Genomic DNA, 26,429 nt, shown 5'->3' on the forward strand with positions numbered 1-26,429 from the left:
CATAATTACTCAACATTATTCAATTTCAATATTCAAAATTATTCTTCATAAGTATCTGTTAATGTGCCATTTCTTTTCCCTATTTCAAAGTCCCTTAAAAAAAATAGGGAGGGAGGGGGCTGGAGAGAGATAACTCGGGGCTAAAGAACAAGTATTGCTCCTGCAGAGGACCTGGGTTCAGTTCCTAGCACCCACAGGGCTGCTCACAACCTTCTATAATTCTAGTTCCTGGTTTGTCCAATGCCCAGTTCTGGTCTCCATGGATACCATGCATGCATGTGGTACACATTCACATATGCAGGCAAACATTCATCGCATAAAATAAAATCTTTTTGCCAAAGTAGGCACTATGCCTCTCACACAGCAGGGTTCAGTGAATCTTTGCTCGCCCACGTCTTCCCAAGGCTGCTCCCTCCTCTGTAGCTGGGATCATAGTACAAGAAGCTGGGCTGAGTGCTATTCCCCAGAAGGGAATCAGTATTTCTGCATAGGGTATCTTTGTGGGTTTTAATGAGCGTTAAAGCTACAGTTACCCTCACTAGAGAGAAGACCACTATACTGTGGCCTTATGAATACTGAGTCCCAACGTGGAGGGGCAAATGCGGGACCTGATACGGTGCCACTTTCAGCCTGTCAGAGACAGAACACAAACAGAAAGCTGCTCGGCGAGAGGGGGTAGTGCTGCCCCCTGGAGGCCACTAGGTGCAGTGCCTGGTACTTCATCAGCTGGTGTTGATTCTCATATAGTAAGACCGTGAGCCTTTCTTCTCTTAGAATCAGAGAAAAAAAATGAACATGTTGTTGCAAGCATCCCCTCAACTACAGGCATTAGGGAAGGCTTTGAACACGGAGCGTCTGAATCCCAGACTCTGGCTCCACCCACCTTTGAAATCGCGACACTACATCTGCTCTGGGAGGGACAGAGTACCCGAATTCTTATTATGAAGCTGCAGCATCTTCCACCTTCAGATTATAGTGGAGGGGGAGCCTTAGGGGAAGAGATTAAGGTGCAAGAGGTCATGGGGTGAAGGCCCCCCCCCAGTAGAATTAGCACTCTTAAAACGTGGTGCCGAGGGGTTGGGGAGGTGGGTCAACATGAAAAGTGCTTACCCTACACGCACGAGGAGCTGGAATTCCATCCAGGCCACCCACGTGAAAATCCAGATGTGGTGGCACGGATCTAGAATCCCAGCACTGGAGCTGCAGCGACAACAGGATCCCCAGGGCTTGGTAGCCAGTAAATCCAGAACAGTGGTTCTCAACCTTCCTAATGCTTCAGCCCTTTAATACCCTTTAATTCTTCATGGTGTGGTGACCCCCAAGCATAAAATTATTGTTGATACTTTATAACTGTAATTTCTCTACCATTATGAATCATAACATAAATACCTGTGTTTTCTGATGGTCTTACACAACTGCTGTGAAAAGATCATTTGACCTCCCCCAAGGAGGCATACACATGCATGCATAAACACACACACACACACACACACACACACACGTGCGCGTGCACGCGTGCGCAACACCGTAACACTTTGTCCATGTGAAGGAGGAGGCATGTGGAGGAGGATTCCAAGATGGCTCTGCCAATCGCACACTGTGCCTGATCAGCAGGACTGCACAGCAACTGATAGACACAACTGTTGGGGCCCAAAACACCAGCGTGTGTGTTTCCCAGGTAAGAGAAGATGCCACGGTGAGGAAAACAAGCGAGTCCGACCTCAGGTTCCTGCTTGCACAGAATCTCCAGCGGCCAGCCACAATCCTGTGTGCTGTGCTCACTGTCCCAGACTGAACTGTGCACCCAAAATCACCATTGTCTGGGTCTCCCTGTGGAGAGGAGATCCCACAGTGAGGAAAACAAACGGGTTTGACCTCAGGTCACCCAGCTAATACCTGGGAAAATTCCCACATTCCTGCCAGTCTGGTCTCATGCATAGACACAGCCAGCATACTGCACTCACTGGCCAGTGAATACATTCTGAGTACCAGGACATGTAATTCCAACATCAGAGCCTCCAGACGCCCAGGAGCCATGGGAACAGCCCCAGACACTGCTCCAAAGCTCAACCTGTCTCTGTAGAGGGACCAACCAAAGCTCTGGGCTTGCTGGTTCACCAAGTTTGCTGCACCCAGCAAGCACAGTGTCTGAGCAGTGTCAGGGCAGCTGCAGCTCATTAACCTCAGAGCAAGAAAGCCAGTGGCGGGGCAGCTATCTCCTGGACTTCCCCTGGTGAGAGGAGAGCCCCTGGGCTCCTAAGGAATCCAGTTAGCCCACAGGATCATACATGGTCACAGGTAATCCCCTGAGAACTACCAACCAGCTGGAGACCATACCCTCCAATATAAGGAGAGATCCTGTGGAAACATCCAGCCTCCGGCCAGCACTCTTCCTGTATCCCACCTCCAGAACTCCAGGGGGCACCAGAAACTACCAAGGCCAAAGACAACCAGATGGCTAAAAGCCAGTGTAAAAACACAATCAACAAAATCCAAAGCAATATGGCATCTCCAGAATCCAGTTATCCCAAGGCAATCAGCCCTGGACACACTATCACAAATAAAACACAAAATTACCTTAAATCTATGCTAATGAAGATGATAACAGAAGAAATGAATAAAATCCATAAAGAAATGCAGGAAGATATGATCAAACAGAATGAGGCCTTTAGAGAGGCCTGTAGAGAGGAAATGAATAAATCACTGAAAGAAATGCAGAAAAATACAGGCAATCAGGTGAAGGAAATCAATAAAGTGGTTCAAGATCTGAAGATGGAGTAGAAACAATAAAGAAAGCACAAACTGAGGAAATCCTAGAAAGAGAGAACTTATAGAAGAAAATAGGAACTACAGAGGTAAGCATCGCCAACAGAATACAAGAAATGGAGGAAAGAATCTCAAATAGAAGATCCAATGGAAGAAATTGATGTATCTGTCGAAGAAAATGTTAAACCTAAAAAATTGCTGACACAAAACATTGAAGAAATTAAGGACACCATGAAAAGACAAAACCTGAGAATAATAGGAATGGAGGAAAAAGAAGATTCCCAGCCCCAAGGCCCAGAGAATAGTTTCAACAAAAATCATAGAGGAAAATTTCCCCAATTTAAAGAAAGAGATGCCTATAGGCATACAAGAGGCCTACAGAACACCAAATAGTCTAGGCCAGAAGAGAAAATATTCCCACCACATAAAAATCAAAACACGAAATGCACAGAACAAAGAAAAAATATTAAAAGCTGCAAGGTAAAAAGGCCAAATAACAGAATGGCAAACCTATCAGAATCACACCTGACTTTTCAGCAAAGATCATAAAATCCAGAAGGACCTGAGCAGTCAGTCATCTTGCAAACCCTAAGAGACCACAGATGCCTGCCCAGACTACTATGCCTAACAAAACTTTCACTCACCATAGATGGAGAGAACAATGTATTCCAAGACAGAATCAAACTTAAACAATATCTTTCCACAAATCCAGCCCCACAGAAGATACTAGAAGGAAAACTCCAACCCAAGGAGGCTAACTACACCCAAGCAAACACAGGAAATAAATAACTTCAGTACAGCAAAAGTAAAAGACAGGCACACAAATACACTACCACAACCAACATCAAATTAAAAGGAACTAACAGTCACTGGTCATTAATCTCTCTCAACATCAATGAACTCAACTCTCCAATAAAAAGACACAGACTAACAAAATGTATACATAAACAGGACCCAGCATACAACTGCATACAAGAAACACACCTCACCCACAAAAATAGACATTACCTGAGAGTAAATGGCTAGAAGAAGGTTTTCTAAGCAAACTGACCTAAGAAGAAAGCTGGAGTAGCCATTCTAATATCTAATAAAATAGACTTTCAACCAAAATTAACCAAAAGAGATGAAGACACTTTACATGCAAAGGAAATTTCCAAAAGATGACATCTCAATTCTGAACATCTATGACCCAAATACAAGAGCACCCACATTTGTAAAAGAAACATTAATAAAGTTTAAACCACACATTGATCCCCATACCTTAATAGTGGGAGACTTCAACATCAGAGGAATGCAAATCAAAATGACTCTGAGATTCCATCTTACATAATGGCTAAGATCAAAAACTCAAGTGACAGCACATGCTGGCGAGGATGTAGAGAATGGGGAACCCTCCTCCATTGCTGGTGGGAGTACAAACTTGTACAACCACTTTGGAAATCAATCTGTTGCTTTCTCTGAAAATCGGGAATAGCTCTACCTCAAGATCCAGCTATACTACCAAAAAGATGATCCGCCATAAAACAACATATCTATGTTCATAGCAGCTTTGTTCATAATATCCAGAATCTGAAAACAACGTAGATGTCCCTCAACCAAAGAATGAATGCAGAAAGTGTGGTACATTTATACAATGAAATACCACTCAGCTATTAAAAACAAATCATGAAATTTTCAGGCAAATGGACAGAACTAGAAAAGATCATCCTGAGTGAGGCAGCCTAGAACCAGAAAGACACGTATTGTATAGACTCACTTATAAGTAGATGTTAGCCATAATATCCAAACTCCACCCAGCAGGGGATCAAAGCAGATACTGAGACTCACAGCCAAACTTTGGACAGAGCACAGAGTCTTATGGAAGAGTAGGGGGACAGAAGGACCCAGAGGGAGAGAGGAGCACTACACGGAGACCAACAAAGCCAACAAATGTGGGTCCAGCGGGGCCTGCAGAGACTGATGCACCAACCAAGGACCATGCATGGAGAGGACCTAAACCCCTTGCTCAGATGTAGCCAACAGACAGCTCAGTCTCCATGTGGTTTCCCCAGGAAGGGAAGTACTGACTGTCTCTGACATGGACTCTGTTACCTGCTCTTTGATCACTTTCCCCTGCCTGGGCGGGCTAGCCAGGCTGAGGAAGAGGATGCAGGCAGTCTTAATGAGATTTGATAGGCTGGGGACAGATGGTAGGGGAGGGCAGCTCCCCCTTTCTGAGGACTAGGGGAGGAGGATGGGAGGGAGAGAGAGAAGGTGGGTAGGACTGGGAGGAGGTGGGGGGGGCCTACAATCAGGATGAAAAGTAAATGAATTATAAAAAATAAAAATTTTTTTAAAAAAAGGAAAAAGAAAGAAGGTGACATCCGGTAGCCAGGAAGAATCTTCATCAGAATTCAGACATACTGGCACCCTGGTCTCAAACTTCCAACCTCTGAACTTATAAGGCAAATATCTACTATTTTAGCCTCTCATCATTACAACCTAGACTGACTAGCACAAAAATTCCAAACACCAAATAGCTTCATGTTACATGAACAAGCTCTCCACTCAAAGGGGAAACTCCTTTCCCCTTTGCTCAGTCTTCTAGACAGAGAGAGAGAAAAAAAAAACTTTAATATCTCCCAAGGACATCACAGAGATAACAAAGGAACTGGGAAGTGGGGTCCATTGGTTTAACTGCCTCATAAAGAATTAATGGAGTACTAGTGCTCCCAGGAGCCGTGAGAAACCCTTAAAGCCATTCTGCCCAGTCTCTGCCTTACCAACATCTAGGCCCTCTTCAGCCTGTCCCCAAAGGCTACTATGGTGTCTTTCCTGGGTGTACCTCTCGGTAAAGAGTCCCTCATACCTTCCCAGATAGTGTAGGGTGACCCACTGTGATCAAAACCATCACACTGAGTCGGAGGGTTCAACTTCCTCTTTCTCACATTCAGGGAGCTTGGGGGGAGGAGGGGCATCACCTGACCTGCTGTTCAACAACTGTCTTTGACCTTCATCCCTGCCTCCAGTTCTCATATCTGTCCAACAGTGAGCATCCTTGCACTGTTTTAAACATGCACATTTGAATAAATTTTGTTGGATAAATGAATCCATTTATGGGCAAACAATTAAATGCAAAATGACAACTAAACAATTAGAGCGACTTGAACAACAGCCAGAAACAGAAATGACGCTGAAATAAGGAGAAAAGTGCAAGAGAGGAAGCAAGAGGAGGGAAATAAAGGGGGGAAGGTTTCTGTTCTCCCCTATTCACGTGGGGGTTCCTGGTGGCCATCAATCATTCTATTCTACTGTGGCCACTGGCAGAGGACCACCAGACATGCGCTGGGCTACTGCTGAGCCTCAAAGATGACTTGGCCAAAGTCCGCTTGTCACTACACTCCATGGCAACTCCACTAAGTTGTGCTAACTATCTAGGCAAAACCTGTGGGTGGGAAGGGGAAGTTTCGGGGGGGGGTGAGGGGAGCCACTCTGCCACCACGAGCATGTCACCTGAATACAGAGCTCCCCAACATTCCCACCCTCACCTCCTCAGAGCATATGAGGAGTCCCAGGATGTGTGTGTGCAGCATGCTACATCATTTATAAAGCGTTCCCCAATCCTTGTCTCAACACGCGCTTGAGAAGAAGGTGTAAGGTGGTAACCGACATTCGCTGTCATCTTCACAGAACCTAGAGTGACTTGGGAGTTGGGGTCCTAGCAGGCCTGGGAGGGTTGTCTTGACTGCCCTGATTGATGTGGGAACATTCTCATCGTTACCACGGCCAGGACTTGCGCTATGGAAGTACAGAAAGCAGTCACCGTTGATCCCATTTCTGATTATGGATTGCTGTGACCTGCTTCCTCAAGTCGCTGCCACTGTGACCTCCCTGGTAGGATGTACTGTAACTGGGAACCGTGGGCCGAAATAAACCTTTTCTCCCTTGACGCTTTGATCAGCATCCTATCACAGCACAGGAAAAGAAGGTAAGACATATGGTACCCAGATCTGCCAGGCAGAGGGGGACCATGACGCTTAGCCTTCGCTGGCCACTTGACCGGATCTGAAGTCACCTAGAAAACGGGTGAGGCTCACTTCTGGATTGAGTCACGTGGGTGACTGATGAGGCACACCTCCAGATGTGTCTGTTTCTAGCTGAGTGGGAAACGCCACTGAACGTGGGAGACACCATCCTGCGGGCTGATCATTCATGCTCTGCAACCTCTCCACCGTGGTGGGAACTGCCCTGCTCTGCTCTGCTGGTCCACCATGCCATGACAGCCCAAACTCTCTGGGAAAAATGAGCAAATCGATGCCTTTTCCTTTCAGTTGTTGCTGTCAGGCATTGTGGTCACAGTGATTAAAAGCTAGCTAACAGGGACAATATGTCTCCCAGATATCAAGGAACTTGTCCAAAGTCGCATCCCTCGTAAGTTACCTGATTCCAAACCTTGTGCTCTTTCCAAGCGGCTCCTGTGTTCCCTGCCAGAAGCTTCATCTATCCTCCTCCACATATGTCCAGCTTGGCACATCATCTGGGCAAATCTGGATCTGGACTCCACTCACATTCACCCCGGAACTGTGAGCAATTTGTGTCCTTGGAAGGAAACCATCTGCACCTGTCACTGCAGTTCCATCTGAAACTGGCGAGGACCCGAGGTGAGCCCTGCAATCTGCTGAGCCATGCAAATGCAGGCCAGTGCCAAGGACAAGTTCACTCCATGCCTGCTGACCAGCAGGACATCTGTGAAGAGTGGTGGAGCCGGGCCTGCAGGGGTCTCTCCAGATGCTACTCCACAGAGTCCCCACCTCGTTCCTTCCCATCTCCACCACACCCCAGAACCTCTGCGTCTTCCTCGGCACAACTACTACATGTCCGGCGCTTCCTGGCAGAGAACAAAGTGCTGCTCCAGCCCCTTGTTGGGTGCCAGTCTGGCCAGCCAGGTCCTCCCAGCACTACCCACTTCTTCAAAGAAAAAAAAAATCCTTTTAGCCTTCTACATGGACATGAGAGCAGCCATGGGGTTGCAGATCTGCACCCTGAGATGCAGTCTGATGGAAACAGAAACACTCCTCTGCTCCCCAAATGGGCTCTTCCTGAGATCTGAGGAATCATTGGGTTTAGGAGAACAGGGTGCTGGGGATAGCCCTGAGCTTCACATGGGACCCGCTTACAAATGTCTCTTCCCCAATAGCTAATTATCCCATTCAAACCCCAGCACATTGTCTTCTAAATTTCTAAGTGGTTTAATAATAGAATTGCTTCATTAACTCTGATGCAGGCCTGGGAATCGGGCAAAGGAATTGAAAGCCAGCTAGAAAAACAAGCAACTGCATGCAGACACATGCATTTGTGAGTTTCAAACACTTGCCAACTTGGCCACAGAGTTTGCTCTGAGAAGAGTAAGCTGGGCTTTGGCTGGGTACTCCCAACCTCTCTGCTCCCGCTAAGCCAGCTCTTGCTCCCTCACAGAGTTGTTCAGGGGAGGGGGCTGTAAGAAAAAAGCTAGGAGCCACTTAGGGAGCAGAAAGAAAAAAAAAAAAGGTTTCTACTGGTTGGCCTTCCAGTGGCTGTGAGCTGGTCACACCTTGGCTCCTACCCTCCGGGTTGGGTTTTGTTTGGTTTTGACTCAAATTTGTATATAGCCTAGGCTGGCCTCAAACTTGCTACATAACCAATGCTGCCCTTGAACATGTGATCCTCCTGCCTCTACCTCCCAAGTGCTGGGATTACACCCCAGGCCCTACAACCTCCCTGGGATCACTTACTTCCTCGGAGCTCCTGACTTCCCACTGTCCCACTGAACTCGACATCTTCCCCATCACTCCAAGTCAAACAGGAGTCTGAATCCTCCCCTACTGATGGGGCACTTAGGGTCCAGACTCACTGCCTCCTTCCTACAATTCTCACCCAAATGCCTCTTGGTACCACTTGGTGATGCTTCTGCCCACCTGCTGCCTGCCTCCTCCAGTTTCAGAACATCCACCAGCCCTTGCTCCTGCTCACTGGCCATTTTCCCCACACAGCATAGTTCTGGATGGCCCCTGGCATGTAGTTTTTCTGTGCCATGGACTTCACTGTTGGGCTTGGGGTTCAGAGAGCTAGCAGCCACATCACAGCTACTTTTCTGGATTTCCTCTTGCTGCCAAAGCTTACGCAGCACACTTAGGGATGTCAGGCTGAGAAAAGTGAGACTCCTGCATGAGGCAAGGACTCCCTTCACAGTAACAAAGCCTCGTCGCTGGGATTAGTTCCACGCTCCAAAGGGTTTTCATGTGGAAGAGCTCCCAAGACAAGTCCTAAAGATGTGATGTGAGGGTTGTCATGCTTGTGCAAAGCAGGACACTGGGAACCTCCGGACAAAAATCATCAAGTCCCTCATGATGAGGCTTGGAGGCCTTCCACCAGAGACTGTTAAGGTTCTGCAGAACCTCAGTGACCTTTTCATGTCCCCTCCAGTGAAAACACTAGACTAGGGGAAGAGTGTGAGGGACAGACAGCCAGTGCCAAAAGGCTCATGGCCTAATGGAAGTGAAGGACACAACAGAACAGAACCTTGGTGTCCTGCAGGAGACCATAGACGCATTGCCAGGGACCCAACATGATGCTCCTAGAGGCAGGAAACCTGACTTTGAAGCCAACTCCACCTCCACTTAACATGACCATCAGTGTCCCTCCTCATGACCACCAAATAGGCGACATCACTCACAAAAGAACCCTAGCCAGGAAAGGGAGTTGTTCCTGGTAATGCCTTTTTTAAAGAGAAACACCAGTTCCCCCTAATGATTGGCTCCCACTTCCTTTGGCTGGGGCCAGTCACATGTGTACTAGCCAAGGAGTGGATTTATCACCCTAGCTGGTCCACCTTCACCCCTGGGCTAGGAAAGATCCCAAGAAACATCCATCCCTTCACACCTGTAAAAATCTCAGCTTTGGAGTCTAGAGGATGGGATGGCATCCGGTGACAAGGAAGAGGCTGGAGGATGGGACACCTCAGTGCAGCCTCTTCAGCCACAGGACTGACTAGACTCTCAGCACTTCCTCCTGGAATAGAAAAGACAGAGTTGGGAGAAGGCGGCATTCTAGCCGATGATCTCAGGGGGTCTGATGGGGGGGGTTGTTTTCTTGTTTTAATTTTGTTTTGTTTTCAGTTCTGAGGCCTGCCGATCACTTGAGCAAGCCCCTTCTCTCTCCCTGAGCCTAAGTTGTTTCTCATCTGTGAGGTGGAAACTGCCATCCTTCACCTGCTGTGCTCAAACTCAGATGAGGAAGGGTAGCGTCCATCTTGCATAACCCTAAGAGATAGGTATAAAGTGGCCCCTTCTCTTCCCCTCAAAACATGGAAAAATGATGGTGCAATGGATGCAGTTCCCTGGCTGTCACCAATGGAGGCTATTTTGGGAGGTGTGGTTACTAAGAAACAGTAGGCTCTGGTTGCCTTGGCAACCATGGGTAAGATGGAAGCATGGTACATCAGCCTTCTGTATTCTATCCTTGTCTCCTCATAAAGCGTGCTGTCTGGTGATTCATTTGTGAGCAAAGGTGTCTCCCAGCAAGGCACTAGCCTGGCTAACCTGCTCCTGGCCAAAGGGTCCAGATGGGCTCCAGAGCACAGCGCCTCTGTCCTACAGTCACTGTAAGAAAGCCCATGCTAGCCTCTCAGAGAGCCTGCTTTCTGCTTCCTTCCTTAGGATGGGCCCAATATGATGATGCAAATACCATGTGTAGAAATAAGGACTGGATGCCAGGTCAGTGCTCTCAACCTTCCTAACACTGTGACCCTTTAACACAGTTCTTCATGTTGTGATGCCCCCCAACCCTAAAAATTGGATCATTGCTACTTCCATGACTATAATGTTGCCGTTGTTATGAATCATCATATAAATGAATGATGCGCTGGGTATCTATACTCAACCCCTGAGGGGTCACAACCCACAGGTGGGGAACTGCTGTCATAGATCAAGTGGGAAAGCAGTTACAAGATGTGGCCAGGTCTGCCCAAGGACCCCCCCACCCCCACTAGCAATGTGACCTTGTAAATTCAGTGCTTTAATCACCATTTGCATTGAGTAAATGGAAGTGACATATATATATATATATATATATATATATATATATATATATATATATTCTGTATGGGTATGGCTAGTAAGGGTATGAAGGTAGCACTACCACAACATAAAAAAACTCACCAGCATGCCTACGGGCCAGGGTCCTTGTAAATCCACTTACTTTTGCAATTGGAAAAATACAGACTTGCTTTCCTGTTTTTTTTTTTTTTATTATTTATTTAACGTGACACATGAAAATGTATATCTTCTCTTTCTAGTCAGCCTGGGGTGATGGGCTTTCCCCAGAACAAATGGAGCAAGTGCCACAAGACTGGGGGCCAGAGACAGCCTTACCGGGAGAATTGGAAGTATGAGCTGGGATGCCTGGTGACAAGACTATGATTGGCTCCTGCTTCATGCGCACATTTGAAGAGGCAATGTAAAGCACCATGCCTGAGACCGGATGTGGGGGACTTCCCCCAGGGCTCTGAGTGTAGCATTCACAGAAAACAAAGGATCATTGGTGCTGTATGCAAAGCATCAATACGGAGCTAGGGAGTCTGCGGCAAGTCCTGAGTGAGACACCACAGCATGCTCATTGACAGCACGCCCCTATGGAAAGTGGCATGGGTCTCACTGTGCATGGTCACTGGGCCACCAGAAGGGTGCTGGGTTGACTCTGTGGGGAAAGAGACTTCAACACACACACAAATGAGAGGAAAAAGAAAATTTGAAAAAAAAAAAGTATGATAAAAGGGAAAGAGTACCAGAGGCAGCAGTATTTGGGGGGGGAGCAGTTCCAGGAGGGCCAGCTTCTGGCTGGTATTATGGTCAAGCCCTGGCTAGTATGGTAGAGCAGAGGGCTACATCCTAGCAAAATTCCAAGATGGAATTTCGTCTGTGGAAAAGCAAAGTCAGAGGGCACAGAAGTCACTGTCTGGCTTGCATAATAAATGTGCTTATAGTTCAAACTTTAAAAGGTAATGAAAAATATCCCTATTTGTGGGGGACTGCACAGCTCTGTGTGGAGTATTCCTCTCCCTTAGTTACCTTTCATTTGCCTCATTATCCATGTGTTGCTAGGCTAGTGTTTTGTTCTGGGATACAAGTACCTGGGTATCTCAGTGGGTGGCCTATGGACTCTGAATCCAAAAAAAGGAATCTTTCCTTCCTTCTTTCCTTTCTTCCTCCTCCCTCCTTCTTTTCTCCCCCTCGTTTCCTCCATCCCTTCCTTTTAAATATTTATTTTTAATTGTGTGGGTGTGTATGTGTGTGTGCATGTATATAAAGGGAGAAGAGGAAGAGAAATCTTAGTTTGAATTATCATTCCTTTAAAAGTAACGTGTCTTCCTGTTTTTGAGGTAATAGGGTATAACCTCTCACTTGCCTTATTTGCAGACCCATGAGACAGACAGACATATGCAGGTGCAATGGCACAAAACCATAATGCCCGCACTGAGGCGAAGACAAGGTTTGTGAGTTTGAGACCAGCTCGGGGAAGACCCTGTCCCAAACGAGGAGGGGAGGGGTTTGAACAGCAGACAGATTCAAATGGCAGCTTATTATTTGTCTCTGGTGAGTCATCCTGCACACTCCCACTCAGGAGGCTCCATCCTGATACTGTACTGCACACCCCCTTTGTCCTACGAGGTGCATTCTCCAGACAGGATGTGAGGCAGGCCGAGTGAGCCTGGATCCTGCGATGGAGGAGAGCCTATGCTGCGGACCAGTTTCCTACATGCTGCTGGGGAAAACCTTGGCCAGAGCACTGTGCCTCAGAGAAGGTCTCCTGGACATGCAGTTCTCAACTTCTCCGTGCCTCTTCCCTTTAACTGGGACAATATAAACGTAGCCCTTGTAAAGCCGCAGCAGGCAAGTCCTCTTCCTGCTGAGAGAGCCCCACATTCTCTCTTTTCGGGGGACATCTGCAGAGGCTGAGTTTCTCCAAAGTCCCATCTCACCAATCTATCTCCATTGTGGCAATCTGCATTAGAAATATCCCTGCTTCTATTTTTAAAGATTATTCTTTATTGTATGTTATGGGATATATATATATAGAGAGAAAAGACATCCCCAGGTTATTGATGGTGTTAAGATTAACACAATGAATGACTTCCCTGATCGTGATTGATCCACTTCAATCAAAGAGTAGCACACATGATTTTGACAATCCTACTACAAAATTGAATCCCAGCACTTGAGGAGTTTAGCTAAGGCAGGAAGATGACACAAGTTGGAGGCCAGCCTGGGCTACATAATGAACACCAGGCCTCTATCCTGAGCTATAGAGTGAGATCTTGTATGGAAACAAACAAAAGGTAGAGTTGAAAGCATAGCTTGGTGGTTAAGAGGATTTATTGCTCTTCCAAGGGACCAGAGTTTGATTTCCAGAACCCACATCAGGCTTCTATGGGCATACACCACACACACACACACACACACACACACACACACAAATGCGGCACACAGCATATAATGACACACATACACATAATTGAATAAATAAATATGTAATAGGAAGGTATTGAGGAAAAGAGGGAGGTAAGAAAGGAACCAAGTAAAGGAAAAGAGAGTGAGGAAAAAGAGAGGAAAGAGAAAGAAAAGGATGAAGGAAAAATTATAGGCATGGATCAGAGTCAATAGCATACCCACTGAGATGTCAAGGTTCTTGTGTACCAGAACAAAACTCTAGATTAGGGACACATGGATAATGATAGAAATTAGAAGTTAATTCACAAAGAGAAATACTATACACATGTGTGTATAATGTGCGCGCGCGCACACACACACACACACACACACACACACACACACGGATTTTTTTAAAGAGAAAAACACGACAATGGAAGTAGGCCAGAGGGCTGGAAAAGGTCTGAGGCTCACAGAGCTGGGCCAGGAGTCTCTGTCCTTTTAGGTCATTGCCAACAGCCTTTGGAGATAGAGCTTTGTTCTTCCTGTACTTTTTTATTACATGGAACCCATGGTCAGAAGTGTTCCCAGCCCTCTTATGACACTAGTTTTTTTTTTCCCCCATATTATTTTTGATGCCTCTTTCCTACCTCAAAAGAAGAGGAAAGTGGAAGAGTGGGGAAAGGAAGGGAAGGGAGGGGAGGGAAAGGAGAGGAAGGTTTATTCAGAGGAAAGTAGACAATAGAAAGTCGCAAGCCTTGGTTGGCAAGGCCTATGGTAATGGACATGGCCAGGACATAAACCAAGCTCTTTAGCCACAAATCCTCACTCCCCACTTCCCCTGCTGGCTCTACCCTAGGGTCAGACTCAGACTTCAGCAGGAGGGATATTACTGGTGCTATCATAGCCAGTAATTATAAGCTGCGGCAGCTATGACTTCAATACCATATTTAAATTTTTTTTGCAAATACTTGGCTTTTTCAATGCATATGAATAAAAATGCCCATTACCCTAACCAGATACCTAGAATTAGAAAATAAGACATTTTTAAAGGCTTGAAACATCTACCGGTGTATAATTACCCACTGCCTACAGACTATACTTTTAAAAATAGCCCCAAGGAGCATGAATAATTAAGCTGGCACAAGTGCTCCTGCATTAGAACAGCATTGTCTCACTCAGTCCCACAATTAACAAATTTCCTTCTTGATTGAAGCCGAAATGCCCATTAAGAGTAGCTGGGTCTCGGGGTCAGTCACAGGAAAAGGTAAGCGGAAGTGAGGCTTTGATTAAACAGAGCGAAGGAAGTGGCAGCATGAAAATGTTGCCCTGGACCACTGGCAACATAACCCTGAGTGCCAACAGGAAGGACGCTGAGGGATGCAGGCAGTCGCCACCTGGTGAAGTCCCCCTCAAAAGCAACAGGAGAAATGTCAGCGAAAGAGAAAACCTTAGGCCAACAACTAAAAGCAAAAGTGAAGCAGAAGGCTGGCTCTGGTGGGGTCAGAGGCCAGGTCTCAGTCAGAGTCTCGGAGAACAGGCTTGACCAAGACGATGTGGTTCCATTCACAGGGTGCTTGCTACACAAGCCTGAGGGCTTGAGTTTGATCCCTAGAGCCCACATTTAAAAAAAAAAAAAAAAAAAAAAAAAAAAGCAAAGAAAAACTGGAGTGGTGGCAAGCTTGTAATCCTAGCCCTGGGGAGGAAGAGACAGATGGATCCCTGAGGTGTGCTTGGCAAACAGCCTAACTTACCTGGTAAGCCCAGGCCAGTGAGAGACTAGGATATCCTGAGGACCTCTGGCACACCTACACACAGGTGCACATGTACCGACACATGCATACACACACACACCCATGCACGCATGCATGAACAATAGCCAAGGCTGATAGGAGACATCGAAGTAAGCTTTCTGAGGGCAGAAAATTCAAATATAATCCACAGGTAATTTTCCACTGAACAGTCAGTAGATCTTTCTGGAAATCTTAGGAGAACCACCAAGCCTGTGCTGGAGAGTCTGGAATATACAACCGTGTAAATGGCAGGATAGCAGCACTAAGGTGTGTTACCTCTGTGCCATCTGTGAGAGACCAGCACGGAAGTGTGTTACCATGGATGCTGGCTGTGGTTTCAGCTCTGATGGTGGGGTGGTGGCCTAGGATGCTGCAGCTTAAAGGATAACCAATGAGAAACTTCAAGGAGAAGGCAAAGGAGCAGTTAGTTTTTGTTGTTGTTTTGTTTTAAGAATTATTTCCTGTTATTTTTCTCCTACATCCAATGTCCATCCCATTTGTCTTTCTAAATGAGGATTGGTCATCTTACCCTGACTTCTCTTTCTTGTTTTATCTTCTTTAGGTGTATAGATTTCAGTATATTTATCCTATCTTATAGGTCTGTATAAGTGAGTGTATACCATGTGTGTCCTTCTGCTTTTTTTTTAATTTTGGGATACCTCACTCAGGATGATCATTTCTAGGTCCCACTGTTTGCCTGCAAATTTCACAATTTCCTCATTTTTAATTGCTGAGTAAGTATATCATTGTGTAAAAGTACCACAATTTCTGTATCCATTCCTCAACTGAGGGGCATCTGGGTTGTTTCCAGATTCTGGCTATTACGAATTAAGCTGCTATAAACATGGTTGAGCAAATGTCCTTGTTGTGTACTTGAGCATCTTTTGGATATATGCCTAGGAGTGGTATAGCTGGATCTTGAGGAATCGCTATTCCTATTTGTCTGAGAAAGCACCAGATTGATTTTCAAAGTGGTTGTACAAGTTTGCATTCCCACCAGCAATGGAGGAGGGTTCCCCTTTCTCCGCATCCTTTCCAGCATGTGTTGTCACTTGAGTTTTTGATCTTAGCCATTCTGATGAGTGTAAGGTGAAATCTCAGAGTCATTTTGATTTGCAATTCCCCGATGACTAAGGATGTTGAGCATTTCTTTTAAGTGCTTCTCTGCCATTTGATATTCCTCTATTGAGAATTTTCTACCACAGGCAGCCTCTGAAAGACTCTACCTAGCAGTGTATCAAAGCAGATACTAAGACTCATAACCAAACCATCGGCAGAGTGCAGGAAATCATATGAAAGAAGGGGGTGTTAGTAAGACCTGGAGAGTACAGGAGCGCCACAAGGACCAAATATACCAGGGCACAGGGGTCTTTCACGAGACTGTTTCTCCAACCAAGGACCATGTGTGGATATAACCTAGAACCCCTGCTCGGATATAGCCCATGGTAGGCTCAGTGTCCAAACGGGTTCTCTAATAAGGGGAACAGGGACAATTTCCGACATGAACTCAACAGCGAGCTCTTCCACTCCCCTCCCACGAGGGAAGAGCAGCCTGGCTAGGCCACAGAAGAGGACATTGCAGCCAGTCCTGAGGGGACTTGATAAGCTAGGGTCAGATAGAGGGGGAGGAGGTCCTCCCCTGTTAGTGGACTTGGAAAGGGGCAGGGAGAAGATGAGGGAGGGAGGGTGGGATTGGGAGGGAGTGAGGAATGGGGCTACGGCTGGGATACAAAGTAAATAACCTGTGATCAACAGTAAAAATTTAAAAAAGTAACTAAAAAAAAGAATCACAAAGTCATTACATTTATGCATATGCTTTCAAAAATAAGTGTTTTGTGTACCATTTTATACTTTTTAATTTTTATGTATTTATTATTAAAAATAATATTAATTTCAAAAAAAAGAATTATTTCCTTTTATTTTATGTGTGTGGGTGTTTTGCCTGAAGTTGTGTCTAAGCACCATGTGCCTGTAGTGGCCACAAAGGCCAGAGGAGGGCATTACAGCCTATGGAACTGAAGTTACAGACATTCTATAGCCGTCGTGTGGGAACCAAACCTGGGTCCTCTAGAAGAGCAATGAGTGTTTTTAATCACTGAGCCACCTCTCCAGTCCAGGGAGGCAGAGCGCTCTTAACTCTAGTCTGGCCCTTGTTTCTTTGAGCCTTTGTTTGGTCACGGCCTGCCTTGCCTGGGGAAGGTGCTACATCTAGAATGTACAACAATAGCAAGTAAAAGCAGGGGCCCTTCTGGGATCTGGCAAAAACAGGTGGAGGCAGAGCCCCACCCACAGGTACTGCCAGGTGGTACTGAGGAAACAGTATCAAAGCAGGGACCATGCAGGAAGGTAACAGGCAGGAGAGCCTAGCTGAGTCCAAATTATACCTGGTCTCTCTACATAGCACTCTCAGACCAGCAAAGGCCCCACCTTGGACTCCACCTACCAACCTGTCCCATCTGCACAGAGAGCAACTGACATCCTCATAGAGTCCTGATGGACATTACTCACTGTTGAAGCAGATGTGCTGAAATAGGAAGACATGTTTAAAGGAGAATAATACCAAGTGTAGCCAAGAAAGTAAAGCCAGGTATGGGATCATCCACTTGGAAGCCCAGCCTTAGGAGTCTGATGCAGAAGGATGAGGACTAGAAAGCCAACCTGGCCTTACAAGAGGAGACTCTGTCTCAAAACTGATCAATGCCAGACGGTCAACCCTAAAAAAACACACCCAAATAACATTAGACAGACTGAGCAGATTGTATTTAGGAATATATGTGTGTGTGCGCATATATATGCATGCAAAAATCAATGAATAAAGAGACCATAAATTTGATGGAGAGCAGGAAAGGTTATATGGGAGTATTTGAAGGAAGGAAAGGGTAGAGAGAAATGTAATCATATTATTGATATAATTATTAATCGTAGTTAATAATAATTGATAATTATATACTCAAAATAACAAAAAATATAAGCAACAATAATGCATAAAATCAAGGAAGAATGAAAAAGAATTATTTTTAAAAGTATGAAAATTCTTTATTATTATTGGGTGTGTGTGTGATATGCATGCATTCCCAGGTGTGTACCTGGGTGTCAGAGGACAAGTTTCAGGATTCGGTTCTTTCCTTTCATCATGGGTTCCAGGGATGAAACCCAAGTCATCAGGCTTGCTCAACTTTGCCTCACTGGGCTATCTCATCAGTCCCTGTTTTTGTTGTTCTGTCTTTAAATGGAAGAAGGGCATCAAGAAAGCTCACATCTAAAGTGCTTGCAGTGCAAGCCTGATGACTGAAATTCAATCCCCAGAACCCACTAAAGGAGGAAGGAGAGAGCCAGCTCCTGGAAGTTGTCCTCTGACCTCCAACACACATACCCACACTCCCACACCATACAGACACAATAGTAATTCAAATTAAATAAAAAGTGTATATCCAACACTAAGAAAAACATTTCTGATTTAAGTAAGCAACCGGAGCGCTAAGAAGTTGAACTGGTGTTACTCCGAAGCAGGTGCAGGGCAATGGGCCAGTGAGCGCGTGAAATGATGCTCACCTCCCATTGTGGCTAGGGAAAAGCAAACCAAACCCACCACCAGAGGGCTGCAGGATGGCTCCATAGTTAAGGCTGCTGGCTGCTCTTGCAGAGGACCTGGATTTGGTTCTCAGCTCTCACCCAGTGACTCAGAGCTGCCTGGAACTCTAACTCCAAAGAATCTGCCCCCCTCTTCTGGCCCTTGGAAGCACTAGGCACACCTGCGGTGCAAAACGTGATGCAGACTACACACACACAGATTAAAACAAACAAACAAAAAAATAAGGGTGTCACTGCACACCCAGTCAGTGGGCCGTTATTCTTAAAAATTAGAACAGCAGGTGTTGATGAGATCGTGGAGAAACTAGAAACTTTCCTTCTTTGCTATAGGAGCTATAATGATACAAACCACTATGGAAAATAATCCTCCAAATCCTGAAAAAAGCTTAATATAAAATTAGCACTGGGCAGCGGTGGAGCATGCCTTTAATCCCAGCACTTGGGAGGCAGAGACAGGCAGAGCTCACTTAGAATTTGAGGCCAGCCTGGTCTACAGAGTAAGTTCGGAAACAACCAAGGCTACACATAGAAACCCTGTCTCAGAAAACAAACAAACAAACAAACAAACAATTACAGAGAGATCCAGCAACCCCACAGCTGGCAACCAAAAGAAAGCCAGGAATTAAACAGCTGTTCACACACCTATGTTCTTGTCAGCATTATTCCGAGCAACCGAATACAGAAATAGCCCGGCTCCATCGGCAGATGAATAAAGAAACAGTGCAGTAGGTACAGACCCTGGAATCCAGTCAGTCTCACGCCAGGATCTCTCTTTACACAAAATACTTCTGATACCAAATGTGGGGAGTCTTCCACATCAGCAGTCAATTCCCCAGCTCTCTAGGCACCAGCCGGGGGTGCAACCATTTGATTCTGCTTGACACTCACTATAGCTTAGATATGCACTTAAAAGCCACTTTTGCAAAAGGCCTTGACTCCTCATTCGAACCCTCGAGGTAATTAAAGCAGGATGGAGGCTGCCCATCCCTGGCTTCATTTTGTGTCTGCACTTTGGCAGAAGGCTCAAAGGATAAGTGATTGTCCTTAATCTTCCCTCTTGAGTCACTTAGAATTCTAGCAGGAACAAAATCTCCAGGACACACACACACACACACACAGACACACACACGTCTATGTATTAGGAGTTAAACTCAGTCTCTTTCTCTTTCCTCCTGTAATCAACTTGACTTCTATTGCAATAGACTTCAATAAATCTTTCCACAATGTATGTCTGAGAGATGATCTGACTATGTAGCCCTAGCTGGCCTTGAACTCACAGAGATCCACCAGCCCTTACAACCTGGATGCTAATATCAAGGGTGTGCACCACCAGGCCCATATACAGCACAAATAGCTTTTTGATGAGTTTATGGCCTGGGCTGCTGACTACACAATGCTCTGTCTCAAAAATAAGTACTTAATTGAAATAATCTTTTAAAGAAGAATACTACATGGTGGGAAATTTCCAACTTCATCATGATCTTACCTGGTCCTTCACAGACAGAACTATCATCCAGGACATGACTGTGCATTTGGTAAGTTCAACTGTACCCTCATTAGAATTCCGGGCAGCACTAAGGTCCTGACCACTCCCACATGGAGACTCTGAGGAGCCAGGAGGGACAGGACTTGCTCAAGATCACACAGGCTGGGCAGCCAGGCCAGGACCTGAGCCCAGGCTTCTCACTGAACACTTTCTCCCCAAACACTGCCACCAGCATCGTAGTTCCAGGATGATACAAACACTCTCCCCCAATGGTGGGACTTCTGCCTCCACGGTGCCCTGAGATTCACTGCTAATGAAGTTCACAAAAAAACTTCCTGCAAGGAAATTCTAACCCAGTGATTAGCAGCCCTGATTGGCATTAATTGCCCGCTAGTTGCCATGGTTATGTCTAACTTTGTTCCCCCTTGAGGCCCAAACAGGAACAAACCCCAGCTATTCCCCCGCTGATTCAGTGGGAGGAAAATAGCCCGGCAAACACGTTCCCTGAGCTGTTGGTAGAACTTGTCCAGTATCTTCATTTCTGAGAAGGCTCTCACCCAGAAAGGGATACCAAAATACTTAAGGAACACTTTCCTAGTATCCTGAGCCACTAGTCTCAGGAGCTACTGTGCAAGGAAGAGGCCAGCAACAGGCCAGCTTGCTTTCCCAAGATGCTTCAGACAGTGGACTCCAATAGAGCCTGACGTGCAATTCTCTACTGAACATTATTGTCTCAAATGTCTTCACAGAACTTCAACAAGACAGGTTAGCTGGGCCTAGTGCTGCATGCCTGTAATCCCAGCTACTCGGAAAGCTGAGGCAGGAGAAGAGAGTTCCAGGTCAGCCTGGGCTACATAGTGGGGCCCTGTCTCAAACAAAACAAAACAGCGGACCATCACTTAAGCACACCTCTCTCCTCTGAGGCTTCCGTGAGTCTCGGTCACCTAGACCGCAGAGGACAGGCCCAAGCTGTCCTCTGAGTCCCAGAGTCTCCCCCGGGGCTGCCCTGAAGTGGCCCTCAAGTGTGGATCTTCACAGTTCATTCAGATACAAAGCCTTGAGTTCACACCCCAGGGCCAGTGTATGACCTTGGCACCGAAACAGTGAGTCCCTTGGTATTTCAGCTGCATGGAGAGTCAGTGCGCACATGTGCATATCAGTGGTTACAGCGCCAGGACCGAAGAGTCAAGCTTGTTCACTGTAACGTGTGTTCATGTGCCTACGTGAGCACTACTTATCACAAGTCCTCATGCGGGCCCCCTTGGCTAATCAGATGGAGTTGCCCTAGTCTCCTGCCAACAGCGCCCATAAATATGCCATCAAGAGCTGACGACCCCTCAGCCACAATGGATAGCCCTCTTGCGTCAGTGCTGTTGCCCACCAGGATGGACTCTCAGAGTTAGAGGTACCAGCTGGGTGTGTGCACCTGGAACACACACCTTCCTGGCAGGTGACTGGTCTGGACCCAGCTCTGCCTCTCACTTCCCCACAGCTTTCTTGCTACCCCATCTGAAGACTGGGCCTGTCCCTCAACCTACTTTATCCCTCTACGCCAGCCAAGTGCCTCCCCAGAGCAATTCTTGGTCTTTTTATGGCAGACTTCAGTGGTCCTTAGGCCCAGGAGAGCTGAAATACGGTTCCATTTTCTTTCAGAACAATCACAGTTCAATTTTCTATTTCGATTTTCTATTTCTTGAGATAGGATATTCACAGCCTATCCTCCTAAGGCAACAAAGAAAATTATTTTTGGAGACAGTTCCATATTAAAATGGATTGAACATTTCTGTCCTGCTTTTACTTTTTTGAGGGTCTGCCGTGTGTCTGCTAGTTGTAGATGCTGGCTGTTCGCGCAGGGAAGGGACTCCCTTTGTAAGCTTTGTAAACTTTGTATACTTAGTAAACCCCCAAGGCAGGAAAGTAGCAGCCAGGCCCCTCTGTACTGCAGAAACTGTCAAAGCGCTGGCCCCCCCTTCCCAGGCCCCTGCCTGCACTGCCCTGGGGTGCTGCTGCAGGAGCTGTCAAAACAACAGCTTCTGTCCAAATGGCACGGTTGTCAAGATGGCGGATGCCCTATCAGGGCAGCGACACCTCCTCAGCCTGCTGCCATCATGAGATGCTGCCTCAGGAGCTGTCCACTCTGGTGGCATCTCCTCTCCAATTTCTCCGAGCAGCTCTACAGTGATGGTGCCTCAGCCACAGCCGCCTGCTGCCGGCTGAGGTCTTGCCATCCTAACCCGTGTAGGGATGAAGAAAACCCACCAATCCCTGAGCTCTCCAAGCTCGGGATTTGAAGTCCCACCAATCCTTATTCTGGAAATTTCTGCCCTGGAAAGCTCCACCCCCTAAGAAATCTTAAGATAAGCCCTGCCCTTGGTCCGATTCCCTGCTGTCCTATCTCAGGAGCCGAGGGGGGGGGGTTTGTGGCTCCAACCTTGGATTTGTGCCTCCTATGCCTGGATTTGTCCTTCCAATAAATCTCTTTGAAGAGATTTGCTGCCTCGTATGACTCTCTCATCGGAAGCAGCCAAGAAGCAGAGCTGTGGAGCGGGGCTGAGGCTCCTGAGCTGCTTGGCTCAGCTGGGATACCCTCTGCTGGGAACTGCGACTCTGAAGAAGAGAAACTGCAAAGCGGATCTGTTACACTGTAGCACTCCAGTTCAGCCAGGCATCCTCCCTCAGCGTTGCAGTATCTCTGCTGAGGAGGCTTCCTCTCAGAGTTGTGTGGTCCCTGGGCTCCAGTGTGTCAAGATAGCCTTTCAATGGGACATTTTACCACCTCAGAAATGGGTAGTTCCTGGAATCCCAAGTCCCAAGTCCCAAGTCCCAAGTCACCTTTCCATCCGAGCAGGTACATCAACAGTAGGCCCTCAGCCCAGCCTCTTCCCTACATCACACACACACACACACACACACACACACACATTATCGAGTCCTTGCACTAGCACACACACTCTGCTGTGGAGCTACTGAAGATGTAGGGTCCTGGCAATTTGGTTGGCTGAACAGTGACTGGAAGACCCACCCAGATGAGCAGACAGAGATGCGGACATGTTGATGGTTCTAAAAGCATCCTGAGGGTATATGTATCATGCTTTGGGACTATGTAGAAACTGTACTAGAGAAAGTGGGGCATCCTACAAAGAAATTGGAAGTGGAGAAGATGCCAGGCTGGTCTGGAGACAGCAGGAACTTGGGGATTACTTTAGGTGGGACCATGGAGCTAGCTGTGAAGACACCCTGACACTCAGGAGTCAACCAGCACTGCCTACAAGTGGTTCTCAACCTTCCTAATGCTGCGACACTTTAGCACAGTTCCTTATGTTGTAGCGACTCTCAACCATAAAATGATTTGTTACTACTTCATAACTGTAATTTGCTACAATTGTGAATAGTAATGTAACTGTCTCACATACAATCCCAAGGGGGTCCCACAACACAGGTTGAGAACCTTGGGCCTAGAGGCCTTGAGTTCCAGCCCTAGCACCTGGGCATGTGCCAGAGGCCTGAGCCATCCCATGGAACTGAACTGACCTCAGACACTGCTACTCTCTCTCTGTGAAGCCCAAGAGACCAGAGAGTGAGGGAGTGTGGAGAGGCTTGGTAAACAGAAGAACAATGCTGGAGAAAGAGGTCAAATTAGAGCCCCTCTGTGCTTTTGTTCATCAGAAATGAGTTAAATCTACCATGGGTAGGGAGGACTCCAGAGGAAGAGAAAGGTATGTTTGTATGTATTGTCAATGTTCTCCAGAGGAATCTTGCTAGGATTCAGAGGAACAGCAGGCGATACCCTTTAAAAGGTGGTGACGTTCAGCTAGGCTCGTTCGGTCTCAGCCTGTGCACCTGGCTTGGCTTTGACGATGGGAGGTCACCACAGCAAAGCCCTTGAAATCTATTGCCACAATGTGTGACTGCCACTGGCTACCTGGAAATGCAAGAGCAGAGAAGGGCCTTTCCTTTAACCTCCTGAGGGAGAGGCGGCCAGCCGACTCACACGGGCCATCTAGAACACTGTGTTCCTGTATAATTGGATGCTGCATCTAGAATGCTTACCCCGTTGTGAGCACGCTGCTGCTAGGAGACAGCCTATGAGCAAACACCCCGCTTTCTATTATTGTCTCATCGGCGTGTAGACCATCCGAATGTCGGTGGCTTTATTACGCCAGGGCCCGCCCCCCAACCAACGGTCACTTATTAGCCCAACTAGAGCGTTCCTGGCTTACACGGACCACAGGCTCTCCCTCCCAGGCACTCCTTTACCCATTTCTTCCTTCTTTCTGAGATCCTCCTCTCATTCTGTTACTGACATTCAGGGCTGAACCCCACCTCCCACCACCACCAAAGCTGGGAAGGGGTGAGGCAGAGCAGGCACCGGGCATCAGCAAGGGGAGACCTCAACTCCAGGTGTATATGAGGCCTACTAAGTGCAGGGGCAACTCCTGAGCATGAGACCTCCATGTCCCACATCCCAAGGCCCCTGGCTTATCCCAGCCCAGCCCTAACCCCGCACCCTTCCTAACTAACTTTCCCAGGGGTACACTCCTGGGTTCCACCCTTGTTGTCCCCTCAACCTTACCTACCTCCTACCTTGCTCGCCCAAGCACCCCTCACTCAGCACTCTGTTCAAGTTCCTGTAATCGCCATGGCTTCTCCTGCCGCTGGCTGGGTACCCCCCAACGTGACAGAGTAAGTAGAATAAGCTCCCTCGCTGCGGAAAGCAAATTCGACAATATTGCTGAAACCCTAAGTGTAGTCAAACATGATGGCCCATGCTGTAATCCCGGCATCTGGGAGCGGGGGTGGGGGGGGTAGAAGGATCTGTAGTTCAAGGCCATCCTCAACTACACAGCAAGGTTGAGGCTAGCCTGGGCTATGTGAGACCCTGCCTAGAGACGAATCCACTCAGCAGTGCCATTTCAGGTGGTCCATTCTACACAAGCATTCCTATGTATGTAGGTATTAATTGTGGCATCACTGTTATAGTGAGAGGTTAAAAACAACCTCAGGGACTATAGGTAGGGGAGATGATGCAATATGCTGGGTCCATGGTCTATGAACAATAAAAAGAAGGAGGCAGCTCTAGAACTTTCTGGTAGAGATGAGCGGTGGGGCCCGCCAATAAAAAGCAAGGTATAGAGGAGGGGAGAGATACAAAATGTGAGTGCTTGTGTTCAGACTGGTCCTGGGGTAAAACTGCTGACAATGATTGCCTCTAAGAAGGGGACCCTGGCCTCCTCCAGCAGGAGAAAGGGGAACTGGCTGGCCTGTGTGTGCTTCTGTGCCACCTTGGTTCTCGGGGGGGGGGGGGAGGGCACACTTTTTCTTTTCCTATAGAGCGCATTTGAAGAGCTTTGCCTTAGATAGGGTTTCTATTGCCGAGATGAGACACCACAACCAAAAAAACAAGCTGGAGGGGAAAGAGTTCATCTGGCTTACACTTCCAGATCATAGTCCACTGCTGAAAGTAGTCAGGACAGGAACCCAAACAGGCCTGGAACCTAGAGGCAGGAGCTGAGGCAGAGGCTGTGGCGAGGCACTGGCTACTGGCTTGCACATCCGGCTTTCTTACAGAACCCGGGACCACCAGCTCAGAAACAGCCCCGTCCACTGGGCAGGGCCCTCCCCAATCAACCACCAATGAGGAAAATGCCCCACAGGCTTGCCTACAGCACAATCCTGTGGAGGCATTTTCTCAGTTGAGGCTTCCCCTCTCTGACGACTCTAGCTTGTGTCAAGTTCACATAAAATTATCCACCACGATTGATCCCTCGTCAGTTTGACACACAAACACATCACTGTTAAGCCGCAACCTTTCCTTTCTCATTCATCTCCCGAGTTCTCACATTAAATATATAAATAACTTTTAAAATCCCAGTCTTCACAAATTCAAACACTTTTAAAGTTCAGTTTCTTTAAAATAGACAGTCCCTTGTAAAATCCAAAATCTGTTAAAATTCAAAATCTCTTAACTATGAGCTCTTCTAAAATTAAAAAAAAAATAAAATAAAATAAAATTTTTTTCTTACTTTCTTACTTCAAGAGGTGAAGAACCAGGGCACTGTCACAATCAAATCAAAGCAAAACCAAACTCCAACAGTGAAAATGACAGGATGCCCAAAGGAATACACTCACCATCTTTTGTGCCCCTCCAAGGGGCTTGGGTCGCTTCTCCGGGCTCCGCCCTCTTCAGCACACACAGCTTGTCTTCTAGGTTCTGGTTGACTCCACTCTACTGCTGTTCTTAGTGCTCATCCCATGGTACCGGCATCTTCAAAGTGCTGGCCTCTTCTGTTGCAGCTGGGCTGCACTTTCACCAATAGCATCTCCTGGCCTCTCAGTGCCAAGACTCAACTG

General features: G+C 47.0%; 1 long non-coding RNA gene across 1 annotated transcript in view; it reads right to left on the minus strand.

Annotated features, from left to right (window-relative positions):
• Positions 1-20,138, minus strand: part of LOC132649776 (uncharacterized) — a 50,932-nt gene extending 30,794 nt beyond the window's left edge. Inside the window, exon 1 of the long non-coding RNA XR_009588299.1 lies at positions 20,079-20,138. This is a non-coding gene — a long non-coding RNA (uncharacterized LOC132649776). The remainder of the gene's footprint in view (positions 1-20,078) is intronic.
• Positions 20,139-26,429: the final 6,291 nt, after the last annotated feature.

Source organism: Meriones unguiculatus, chromosome 1 (assembly GCF_030254825.1).
Source record: "Meriones unguiculatus strain TT.TT164.6M chromosome 1, Bangor_MerUng_6.1, whole genome shotgun sequence".
NCBI lineage: Eukaryota > Metazoa > Chordata > Mammalia > Rodentia > Muridae > Meriones > Meriones unguiculatus.